General features: G+C 32.0%; 1 protein-coding gene across 1 annotated transcript in view; it reads right to left on the bottom strand.

Moving 5' to 3' along the window:
- LOC139491931 (E3 ubiquitin-protein ligase HACE1-like) overlaps nucleotides 1-13,787 on the bottom strand; it is a 428,049-nt gene that overhangs the window by 279,315 nt on the left and 134,947 nt on the right. The window lies entirely within an intron of this gene.

Genomic DNA, 13,787 nt, shown 5'->3' with positions numbered 1-13,787 from the left:
AGCATAAAAATGTGGTGCTTGAAAATAACAGGCTATACAGGTAACTATTCATTATGCACCACATTGGACACGTTATTTCGTCATAGACACACACAATAGTACAGTCATTCCTTAAAAACAATGTAACAGATATTTTTGTGTTTTAATTTGTTTTTGATGTACCTTGATTTTCAAACACGTTATTAATACTGCATGTGTATCACTCATGTCACTAGTGTAGCATCTTCGCTAGCCAAGGGTTACGATCCACTCCCGCTCTCTTCACCCTTGGCGGATTGAGATAAAATTTCGGAGACACAAGGTAAGGATTTTTATTGGTTGCAGTCAAAACTCGCTGCATCCAATCAAAATGCGCATATAACATGATCACGTGTAAATGTAGAAAGTGTTTGTAAACAATTGCCACGTGTTTTTTGTGCAACAAGTCTTTACATTCTTAAACATACGACTATATTTAGTGCAAACTTGAATGTTTTTAATCAACAAATAGAAGTTCCTGTGTATGTTTCATGCACAAATGCATGAATGTTGACGTATGTTTTCATTTCCGGCTTTACCAAGTGTGTAGAATCTAGACGCTACCGTGTTTTTACCTTCAAATTGAAGAGTTCAAGTGCTACCATTGGTCAAGAATAATGTATTCGGAATTGGCATGATTATTATCTTCCGATAGATGGCGCACCATTGTTATCACAAATGTTGGCTCAATCCGCCAAGGGTGAAGAGAGCGGGAGTGGATCGTAACCCTTGGCTAGCGAAGATGCTAGTGTAGGGGAAATTTCCAATCCTTCTTTCACACATATATTCACGACAAATTTACAATGGGTTGATGGCTCAATCGTTGGTTTGCAATAAACTATTTAAGTAGAATTTGTCAGGACCCTGTTATTCAGTGATTGTCGTTTGTTTATGTGTTACATATTTGTGTTTCGTTCATTTTTTATATAGATAAGGCCGTTAGTTTTCTTGTTTGAATTGTTTTACATTGTCATTTCGTAGTCTTTTATAGCTGACTATGCGGTATTGGCTTTGTTTATTGTTGAAGCCGTACGGTGACCTATAGTTAAAATTGAGAATGGAAATGGGGAATGTGTCAAAGAGACAACAGCCAGACCATAGAAAAAACAACAACAGAAGGTCATCAACAGGTCTTCAATGTAGCGAGAAATTCCCGCACCCGGAGGCGTCTTGTTAATTTCTGTGTCATTGTAGTCTCTTTTAGAGAGTTGTCTGATTGTCTGATTGTCAATCATTCCACATATTCTTTTTTTATATTTGTGCTTTTGTGCTTTTTAACTTTTGTCTCTCGTTCGTTTAACCTTATAAAGTTTTCTTTTCTGTCATAATTATTACCAAACGCACACTGTATTTCAATCATTTCAATATTGGAATATAATTGGCTTTGGATGTAATAATAAATAAATTGTATTTTTATCATTATGGAAAAGTTGTTAGTTTTGCTTTTAATGCATATGAAATTGGAGATGACATTTTGATAAAGAAATAATATAACTTTGGCACATTTTTTTCTTCATTTCTTTGTTTACTGTACTTATTCATGTACCCATGAATGTTTTATGTTGTTTCAGATCGGCTTACATAAAGTTAACAATGAGGTCATATCGTTTATTTGAACTGTGTCATGTTTGATGTTTAAGCTTTTTCAAATATACATAAAAGAAAGCAATTTATTAAACCATATAGTTGAAGTTGGCACATATCAGCAAAAATTGCATCACAGTAACAGTAACAGCTTGAATAAATATGAATACATATATTACCGTTTCACATTACTTTAGCAATATTTGACAAAATGTCATCAAGTTTTGACTTTTTGAGAAAAATTTAGCACATGAGATTTATTGGATGAGCAGATTGGTAAAAAAATAAGCAAAAAGAAAAAGAAATCAATAAAAAAATTTGAGAGGGAAGAATGATATGTGCACATACTCATGAATATTGAAATTGTTACACAAAACGTCATGTAGAATAACATGTTTTAGCGTAACACACTTAAAAGAAAAATATAAGAAAGTTTGATAAGACTTACTTTTTTCCCTGAGTTTAACTGACAGATCTCCTTGATGCATAATTATTTTTCTAATCAGTTTTAGTATTTCTTGTTGGAATGCATCTGTTTATCGCAAAATACCAAAAATTTACCGGTCGTTATATTAAGAGTATTTCCTGTTTTAAGTACATGTAGAACCCGTTTTCCCTCAGTAATTTATAATTATGCTACTTCAGTCATAAAGAGTACATGGAATGTTATCTAGTGTTTGAAACTATGATGCTATGTCCCTCGTAAACAATTATTTTTTCTGTCGCTACAACCTCGTCTCTCTCTAGCTCAAGTTTCGGCTTAACTGTAGGTACATAGCTTGACAGTTACACTCATGGTATAGTTTGCGAATCTAGGAATCTACGAGATTGTCAATAAAGTTCTCTTTTGAGAGTTTGGCGTACGTCCAATGGGAAAGCAGGATATGTTAATTTGATAACTAGCCTAAATCAGAATTGTTTCCCCCTGTTTTTCCTTAAAAGAGGGACGAAAGATATGAAAGGGACAGTCAAACTCATAAATCGAAAATAAACTGACAACGACACGGCTAAAAATGAAAAAGGTAAACAGAAAAACAATAGTACACATGACACAACATAGAAAAAAACTAATGAATAAACAACACGAACCCAACCAAAAACTAGGGGCGATCTCAGGTACTCCTGAAGGGTGAGCAGATCCTGCTCCACATGTGGCACTCGTCGTGTTGCTTATGTGATAACAAATCCGGTAAATAGTCTAATTCTGTAGGTCACATTCATGAAAGGGAAGGGGGTTGTTGTTACGACGTAAGGAACATATGCGATATCATTTGTGAAACGGTTATTCCATAACGGTCAACCAACTCGTGATGGCGTCCGTAAAATTTACGAAGGGATGATTTCAACCTCACCATTTGGAACTCTTGGTTTACAGTAAACGCTGTATATTCAAACTATACGGCCTTCATATACCGGAGTGTGCTCCTAACGCAGAAACTGCTCCAACAAAGTTATGAGGAGGACAGATTAAAAGGACACTCCGTCAATTTTATGGACACCATCACGAATTGATTGATCCATATGATGTATCTTTGTCCAAACTAACTATGCACATTTTTACCACGTGTTAGATTGTGGTTTATCATTACGTCGTCTGATCTTTTTAATACCGAACGTGACTTATACCCGAATGTGACTGTTTTACTGAGTGTGAATTCGTATTGCTTTTAGACGTGGTACAGTACTTTTCCATCCCAAATCAATTTGTTGGGTTTTGATTTTGTGTTTGTTGTTGTCAGCGGATTATGTCAAATATTCGTGTGTTGTGTTGGGGATAACTACTCATCCGGTTCATTTGGTAGATTTAATTTTGGATTAACGAAATTTACACGATATATTTCATTTCAAGTTTCGTCATCAGAAACACCCACAGAGCTAGATAATACAATTAATTATCCAATTACTACTACAACTAAATATTAATTAGTATTGTAATTGTCACTGTTATTCATATAAGTTAGATAAGTCATACAAATCTAATCTTGAATTTCATCCAAATTCTTTTTTTATTTTTCGGAACCAGGCGGATAACCCTGGCCTCACAATCTTTTGGAAATTTTTGTCCTCGGCGATCTACAACTTTGTAGTTGTTATGCTTTCAAACTTTTTACTTCTGTGTGGACGTAGCGCGCGTCTTGCGTATACAAATATTTTTTTAACCTGTAACCTTTTGATGGCTATTATTCGTTTGTTTCTCTGTCCTATATTTTCTCCTATTTATCTGTTTATTTATTGTAACCCTGTCGTATAATGTTGCCATTTTAATGTTATAATTAACACTGGCAATAAAGCAGGAGGTTTGGCATGCCACAAAACCAGGTTCAACCCACCATATTTTCATTAAATTCCCAGTACCAAGTCAGGAAAATGGCCATTGTTACATTATAGTTCGTTTGTGTGTGTACATGTGTTACATGTCGGTGTTGTGTCTCTGTTTAGTCGTAGTTCTCTTATATTTGATACGTTTCCCTCAGTTTTAGTTTGTAACCCGGATTTGTTTTTTATTCTCTAACGATTTATGAATTTTGAACATGGGTATACTACTGTTACCTTTATTTATGTTATTCATCTTGATCAGAAAACGTTTGTCTATTACAGCCCTTACAGCCCGTGCTTGTCCTAAATAACCCATATCGCCGATCAAATATTTACAAATGCATTCATTTGAAAACCGGACAAATAGTCTATCAATGGTGTGCTTCATTCAAATAACGAAATTACAGTTTAATTTTCTCACCAATTGAAAGTTATCTGTATGATCAGTACGTTGGTACTTTAATTTTGATAGGGTATTTTTCAGTCTTTTTATCGCTATTTGCACATCTCCAATATAACTGTTATCTAATATCTTAATGTAACCGCTAATCTAAAGAAATGTAAAACATCTCAAGAATAGCTGATTGTTTTGAAGGATACAAATAGTGATATTTGTACCTTTGTCATTTTAAAATTAAAACTACCTTTAATACTGTAGTTTTGACATTGCTAACATCAGTATGCAATCGATATATATATATATACAAACTTGTCCCTTTTTACAGGTAACACCTTGATCTTATTATTATACAAGAAATAAACAAATGCTATATAAATAGATATTATAAATTGGATATTAATGTTGAAATTACAACATGTTTCGCATAAACGAGTTGGGAAAGAAAGGGAATGCGCTGGTTTAGTACGAATTAATAAAGGTACGAATTGTCAACCACAGATTGAATGGTATATCAAACACGTGATTCTGTACGCCAATCGAAAAGTTAGTTTCGTTTTTAGAGTCCCAAGTTGCATCTGTATGTTCACCAAGAGTAAGCAGGCAAACTGTGTCGGTTTTATTACCAAAACATATGAATGCAGAAGTTGTTTACGTTTGCTTTTTGGTCTCATGGTAAGTAAGTCTAAAATTAATTAAAGTTAAAATTTATACAATGCAACGGTTGAAAAGTAAACTTCATTTATAGCAGGTCATGTAATTTGCAGTTAAAAATGAAAATGTTATAAACGTCAATGACACTACGAATACGACATCAATTTCTAAGAACATTTGATTTTTTTCAAAAGAATAATGTATATTATATATAATATAGAAGGTTTCAAAATGTAACAACGCTAATTGTATAAGACTTAAAATGCAACAAAAACATTGCATAGATAAAAACTTTGCTGCGGTAGAGACATTTCAACTAAAATGAATGACATGTTCAAGTAATGCCTTAAAGAGAACTCAAATTTCCTTAGAATGTTTATTGAATAAAACAAGCACTCCTACCAAATCTCACCATTGACCAAAGGGAGATAACTTGAATGAGGAAAAATTTGGAGTGAGAGAAAAAAATGTCTATAGTAAACATTTGCAGTGTGAAGTAAACAAATAGACAAGGACCATGGAACTTGTGTTTCTACTTTTTTGCAGGGTATCCCATCTCAAGTGTTGGGCTATTAACAAGGATAGGAAATAACTAAATGTATGTATATGCATTGAAGGCATGTATATACATATATATATAAGTTATCCTCTTATTTTTATGCCCCACCTACGATAGTAGAGGGGCATTATGTTTTCTGGTCTGTGCGTCCGTTCGTCCGTCCGTCTGTCCGTCCGTCTGTCCGTCCGTCCGTCCGTCTGTCCGTTCGTCCGTCTGTCCCGCTTCAGGTTAAAGTTTTTGGTCAAGGTCGTTTTTGATGAAGTTGAAGTCCAATCAACTTGAAACTTAGCATACATGTGCCCTATGATATGATCTTTCTAATTGGAATGCCAAATTAGAGTTTTGACCCCAAATTTATGGTTCACTGAACATAGAAAATGATAGTGCAAATATCAGGTAAAAGTTTTTGGTCAAGGTAGTTTTTGATGAAGTAGAAGTCCAATCATCTTGAAACTTAGTATACATGTTCCCTTTGATAAGATCATTCTAATTTTAATGCCAAATTAGAGAATTTATTCCAATTTCACGGTCCACTATACATAGAAAATGATAGTGCGAGTGGGGCATCCGTGTACTGTGGACACATTCTTGTTTAGGTAAGCTTTCATTCGAATATTACGATCATTTCTATTTAAAAGAAAAAAAAACCATTAAATTAGGGTTTCGTTAAGACTTCTGTGCAAATGTAGTGTAACGATCGACTAATATATTCTTCTTCTTTCGTTAATGTACATCCACATAGCTTTTAAAAAAGAAGAAGCAAGTGTTACTTTTTCATTAATTAGCGAGGGATTGTTCATTCTTGCTTAATTGGTAATGTTTGTTTTTATTGTATAGCTCATAGTGCCATTGACACATCTGGGGTAATTATAATAGCCTCCAGTTAAAAACTATTTTAAAACTTGAGCACAATTGTAATTACATGACATTAAAAGTAATGAGTTAAATTGTGTTTTTGTCATACATATATGCATTACGTTTAAAGTATTTTCGTTAAATTGACTGAAAAATAAATATAAGTGTTTTTCTGCACTTCCACAGGTAGATAAAATTATAATAAAACACAAAAATAAATATGTAAACAAACGTCGAGTTTATTTTTGTATGATCTTAACAATAGTGTGTACTTTCAATGTTACGTCAGTAGACATTGTTTCGATGTGCTAGTATTATATACGATTGTAATACACATTTACGACTTCATAAAGTGTCATTCATCATATGTTATTCATTTTGATATATTTTTTTTAATACTTTTGTTCATAATTATAAAGGCTTTATTATTATAGCATACATGTATCTGGTTCATGGGTACACATTTTTATTGAAACTATTGGTAAAGGAGACAAATTTTTCGCTACATTGAAGACCTGTTGGTGACCTTCTGCTGTTGTTTTTTTCTATGGTCGGGTTGTTGTCTCTTTGGCACATTCCCCATTTCCATTCTCAATTTTAAATATGCCGTTCGACTCTGAGCGCAACAATATATTTTTCCTACCTCTATTTCATCTTCTCATTACATGTTAATCTAGCTTTGATCACTTCAATAGAGAAAAGACTTTATTGAGAACATAAAAATGATAAACAAGCAAATGATAACAACATTTCACTTCCAATGTTTAACATCGGTATACTACTGTTGTTTTTGTTTATAAACTGAATTAAAGATTTTAATAAAGACATGAAACAGGTAAATAATTTAAATATTGTTTGGCTAGACCATGATATATAACAATTACTAGTATCTTAAATAACAAAAGATTAATAATAATGAATGGCACTTGATAGTTTGAATATCAATGTTCAGATAAAATACTGTGTAGTTAAATAGCTTTTAAAATACCTGAGAAAAGACACACAGAAAATGTATTTTACATTTAAATACACATAATGTAATACTAAGTAGATTGAATAAGATACATATTTCAACTAAAAACCGGGTTTGGTTTTAGTCGTCGGGTTCATATAGTTCTACAAGATCACCTTCTTAGGTTAAGGATGTTTGCTCCTCTATTTTTTGAATTTTTGCCAGATTTTCGGAATCCTCTTGTTTTATCCATGTATTGTCATTATTTGCCCACTAACCCCTACTTTTTTTCATAATTTTATAACATAAAGTTTAAAAAGCAATATTTCAAATTCTTATATACTATGATACTTATAAGTAAGGTAATTATGCAATCCTTGTTTTCATTTCATAATTTTTGAAACAAAAAAGGTGCCAATGTAAAATGAATGGAAAATATAGAGTGAATTATTTCTTCCAACTTTTCAATGGCTTATATCTCGAAAACTAGCACACGGACCCTCTATTTTTTTTCTACTTTTTAAGTTTTTTTTATTTATATACTAACAATTCATAATAGTCTTTTAAAAAGGTTGTTATTTTTTAACAGAGTAGCAGACATCCTTAATATAACATTTTAATACAAAGAATATTTTGAATCACTTTAATGAATAATAATAGATGAAAGAATATAAACTCTAAAATAGGTATAAGATGGTAGGTACTCATATCCGAGGGTCACAAGCCCCGGATGTTTGAGACGATTACATCTGATATATATCGGTGTAACAAATTATTTTATCTGTTCTCTTGTTCTAAAAAGTACAACTAGTTTTGATTAAACAGGAAAAGAGTCATTATCTCAAATTGTTCAGAAGCAGTAACACTTTCATTAGATGTTTTGTAGTTTTGTAGCATTGGAATGTTATCTCAATGCGTCTATTCTTTCTGCCATCGGATTGAAATATGTCCATAATTATAAATAACTGTTTACAAAACATTGAATTTTGGAAAAAAATTAAGGCTTTTCTACCACAGGAATAGATTACCTTAGCTGTATTTGGCTAAACTTTTAGGAATTTGTGGTTTGCAATGCCCTTCAACTTTGTACTCTATTTAGCCTTTTAAGCATTTTTGTATTCAAGCGTCACTGATGAGTCTTTCGTAGAAGAAACGCGCGTCTGGCGTAAATATGGAATTTTAATACTGGATAACTGTGATGAGTTTATTTGCAACCAGTCGGTCGATGCCACTGCTTGTGAAGATTTATTTCCCGATGGGTATTACCAGCTCAGTAGTCAGCACTTCTGTGTTGACTTGAGTTATCATTGATATGTTCATAATTATAAATAAACTGTTTACACACTTTGAATTTTGGGAAAACGAAGGCTTTTCTACCTCAGATATAGATAACCCTAGCTGTATTTGGCAAAATTTTAGGAAGTTTTGGTTCCAATGTTCTTCAACCTTGTACTTTATTTGGCATTTTAAACATTTTATTTATTCGAGCGTCACTGAAGATTCTTTTGTAGACGAAACGCGTGTCTGGCGTTAATATGGAATTTTAATCCTGGTATCTATGATGAGTTTATTTATTCATAGATTGTGTATGGAATGATAAAGGCAACAGAAGAATACCGGGGTTCAAAGGTCATAAATAGATTGAGAGAAAACAAATCCAGGTTACAAACTCAAATGTAGGCCACCATTTAGTTCTGACGTATTTGTTGATACAAGTATAGTGTTCGGGTCAAATAAATACCGTAGAGTTAGTACTCATAAAACAATGTGTACCAAATTTTCATATATTTTCTCAAATATTAGGTTATGACACTCAATTGAGTATCTGATGAGATCATTTACCAATAGCTGTCTTTGAAGTTGTTTAATTGGTTTGTATCTAAACGATTGTATAAATCATGTAAATGGTGTTGATAAAAAGTACATGACAACTGCGTTCTGGTGCTAGGTCCTGGCTTTGTCATGTTTTGCACGTCATAAAGGTTTCATTACAGGGACGAATAGAATTAGATGTTAAAACGTCTTACAATTGTTAGTCAGTACTCGTATATCAGGCAAAGTTGGCTATAGATGAATTTGGCTATTTATTTAAGGTATTTCTGACATATAGCTCTTCAACGGTGTCGGTACTAATACATCGTCTGATTTCAAATGTTTAGCTTTGAGCTTTCCTGATGAAGGTAAATCCAGAAAAGCGCGTCGGACGCAAGAACTTATTAAACTAGTTGTTTTCAATTTTTATGTTATCAGCTTATCAAACGTACGGATTACTATGATACTTATAAGTGAGGTAATTATGTACGAAAAAAGAAATAATGTTCAACAAACTATTTAGACTCATTGATACTAGTACTCGTACTCGACAAACGTGTATACTTCTCTTTTTCCTCCTAGATATATCTTTGTTAAGTCTCCAACGAATATTCAGGAAACCATTGTTTTTTTAATAACAAACGAAAGGTTACTTTAAAATGCGTTCTGCATTGGTATTACACAAACGTAGTATGCATATGTTATATAATTCAAACGATGCAATGGAAATTAACACAGCTATGAATTAATGAGTTTATGGCATTCAATGAATCCAAATCGAAAGTATTAACTAAAGTTATTGTTTTCATGTGATTTTCTTTTTATCAAGATTTAAAAATTATTACCTCGATTGTCTAGAGTTACAACGTCTAAATAAATAATTAAAAAACGGAACTGAAAAATGTCCGTCTTAGGGAAATCGAGTTTTGAGGCCCTTAACCAGAATACATTGATGCTTCTTTATAATTTGTTCTTTTGTCGCGTTTTTTCCCGTAAATGAAATGTATTAACTGACCATTACCCATTTAAAAATTGACACACGTAGGTTTCAATCTATTTAAACATTTGAATAGCTTTCACATTTCTTGTACTGTACTCGTTTCTCAATATTAGTCATATCGGATTTTTATTTTTCAATCGTCTTTCAATTTTTAGACAAGCTATTTTTTTGGAACATCAGTTCCAGTCTTAAAATTGATTACATATTATTGTTTCAATTATGTTTTGTAGATTTGTACATGTTACTGCACTGTCAACGTGTAAAGTTAAAGAGGAATCCAAATCAACAGTAATGTTGTTCAAACTTATGACTTTGGTAAGTCGACTAAGTATATTGTTTTTAAAATTAACACAACGATTTAAACGTACACAATTTATTCCTTTTGTTTGCGTTTTTGTTGTTAAAAATTGATTACAATTCTACTCCTCTGAAACTGATTAATACATTAACATAAAAATGTGTGTCAGCTATAACACCTGTGATTTACCAATATGGCTGTATATTTTGTTAAGAATTGACAGAAAATTAAACTTTTATCACAATTATTGTGTTAATATTTTCTATTTACATGTAAAAGTTAAGAAATAAATCAGATGTTTCATTCAAATCATTAAGTTTAAATAATATTAACGGTACCAATTTGACTGCACCAGATGCTGCTTTAATCTACTATATACACAGGACTGTTTTTATTGTATACAGTTTTGATTTAAAAGAAAAGCCGACATGTTGGAAATAATAAAGCTATTAAATGTAGTAACTTGTCAAATTAAATTAAATTATTGTTTCATGTTCAATATCACTATACATATTTGTTTTGTTTAGACACTACTTTTGTGTTCCTCAGTTTTTGGCATATTAGGGTTATTGACCTATATATTACTCTCTACTGGCTTTCAAATAGTATATTTATGATAAGATTATGGTACCCTTGTTTTATTTTATAATTTTCAATTAACTCATATCTCAGTCTACAACATACAAATGTATCTCGCTTTCACAAAACATACATTATAATTTGAAACTATATCAAATAATATGGAGAGAAAAAAAGCAGGTACCATTTTCTATTTCAGGTACATGTATGTGCAGGATTTCCATTGAAATGCCCTGAACCAGCGCAATGGAGACTCCGTGCGAATGGTCACTGTGTTAATCCATCAACATATTTTTGTCTACGAAATGATATCATCAACGGATATTCTGAAAATTGTACAAGGTCTGACTTTCAGCAAGCAGGTAAATGCATTAGTCAACGCATCAGTCATTTTATTATTATTTTTGTTCATAATGTTCGAAAAGAATATCAAACATACAAGATCATACTTGAATACATGAATTTCCAGCATTTATTATTTGTTATCAATATATATTTGAGTTTAAACTAGTCCAAAACATCTTTATTATTTGTTGTTTGTAAATACTAATATACATGCAAGATAATAAATAGCATTACATTTTACTTAAGCATGTTAATGACGTTATTTCTGTTACCCTACAGTATACGCATTTTTAATTGAATGGTGCAAATTGGTACTTGACAGAAAGAAATCTCAAAACAAATAAAAAAAAGTTCCCTTAAAAATGATGCTTTCACATTGTTTGTACAGTGGTAATTCTAGCAAGCAGAAACCACATAAACATACATTGAATTAGTAAAAAAAACACAAACTTGCACGGCCAAAGATGTTATTTTCTTAGATTTGTTTTTGAGATATGATTGAACACATTGTGAAATTATTCGTTACAGGTAGAAAATCAGTTCTTCGTGGAGGAATAGACGCAGTAGTCTGTTCAAAGGAAAGATATCAGCCATCTGGATACACTTTATACACAAATGCCAGTACAAACTGTATCTTGTTGAAGTCATTCTGCAATGAGGAGGGTCAAGTTGTATATGACCATGGAAATCGTACCACTGATGCTACCTGTATATGTAATTACAGACGAGGTTTTGCTTTTCTGATCAAACCAAACAACCCGTGCTTTTGTAAACCATCACAAGAAGACTGTTCCTGCTTTTTGAAGATTTGCTCCAATAGTAGTCATATACTTTCACCAGGTAAAGAAATGCTTTCAATGTCTTGTTCTAAACACTCATCTTATTGAAGCCAAAATATTGCTAAATATGCAGTATATGTTTTGATCATTGTTGAAGACCTTGGGTGACCTTAAGTTGTAAACATCTATGTCATTTAGTGTCTTTTGGAGAGTTGTCTCAGCAGCTCATACATGTACCACATCTTATTTTCTTAATATTTCATTCTTTTTTTTGGCAAAAGGATACTGTTTACCATTCAATCCACCTTCTATGTTCGCATATTGATTTACTCATGTTCACAGCACAAAACGATTTTTATTTTATTATAGGATAATTTGCAGGTTTGGCGCAACATGTTGAAGAATATGTCCGAGGTTTTCAATATAAACTTCGATTTAAGGGCATACGATACAATTACAGGGGAGGTACATGTTATGACGTTGCTAACGTGAATTGTTATTTTCGCGACGTCAAACTGTAACTTATCGGGAAAAGATGCAGTTTTCGACTGATTTGTATTATCATTCAAACAGATTTAACTTGAAAACGAGTTCATGGAACCCTCTGTTTTAAAGTGACATTTGGTTTGATTACGACAAAAAGTTTATGTGTACCAATTTTCATGAAAAAGTCAATAGAGAATATTTTTTAGTTTGATAAATATACAGCAAAAAAATGACTTTTTTTTCTACTTTCATGAACATTTGATAAATACAAATGTATGAGTTATTGTCAAAATAAAATGTACAAAGTTATATACCATTTATATAAAACAGAAATTACAAATAATTTAACAAAAAATCATCTTATGTTTATCTTTCAAGATTAAAAAGTTACGTATATCTGTCGAAAGAAAAATACGTCCACAAATATCAAAAATCTGAAATTTTTACCTCAATTTACTCAAAAAGTAGCACCTGAAAGTATTTTTGTTATTGCATATTTTATTATATCAGGTATACAATAGCATACATGCAAATTTTCATCAAAATTTCAATATTGGATCAAACTGTATCGTATGCCCTTAATGTAGGTTAATCAAACCAGTGTATATCTATCATTTACAGGACTCCTACCTATCTTGATCACCTGAGCTCATGTAAAATATATAATTTTGTGTTTGTCATTGTCGTTCGTTTGTCAGTTCTCCGAATAGTTTTAAAATATTTTCTCTACTTTCAGATACTACTAAAATCTTCACAAATTTTCTGAACATATCTCTTTGAGAAACTAGTTTAAAATTTGCAAGCAGGTCTCGAAGCTCATTTCTGACAGAATGTAAAAGGGACAAGCTGTCGTCAAGGTTTAATTTCTTAAATAAAATCAGACATCGTATTTAGAACTGTATTTTCCCCCTGGAATATGTTTTAGATACTATCGGTATTTGTGGCTTACTACTAAGAAAATAAAACTGTAGGTGGAAAATGGACAATGGTTAAATTATTAGTAAGTCGAGGTTCGTCTTAGAAAAAAATACGGTTCTCGAAAAGACGGACCAATACTGCAGCTGCCAACAGTTTAAATGCAGTAAGTAATGAACCGTTAAAAACATTGATTTCAGATTTCAGTATTAGTACATTATTATTTACTTGTAGTGAA

Source organism: Mytilus edulis, chromosome 10, assembly GCF_963676685.1.
Source record: "Mytilus edulis chromosome 10, xbMytEdul2.2, whole genome shotgun sequence".
NCBI classification, from domain to species: domain Eukaryota; kingdom Metazoa; phylum Mollusca; class Bivalvia; order Mytilida; family Mytilidae; genus Mytilus; species Mytilus edulis.
The sequence above is the reverse complement of the archived record's forward strand: the minus strand, read 5'-3'. Positions and strand labels throughout refer to the sequence as shown.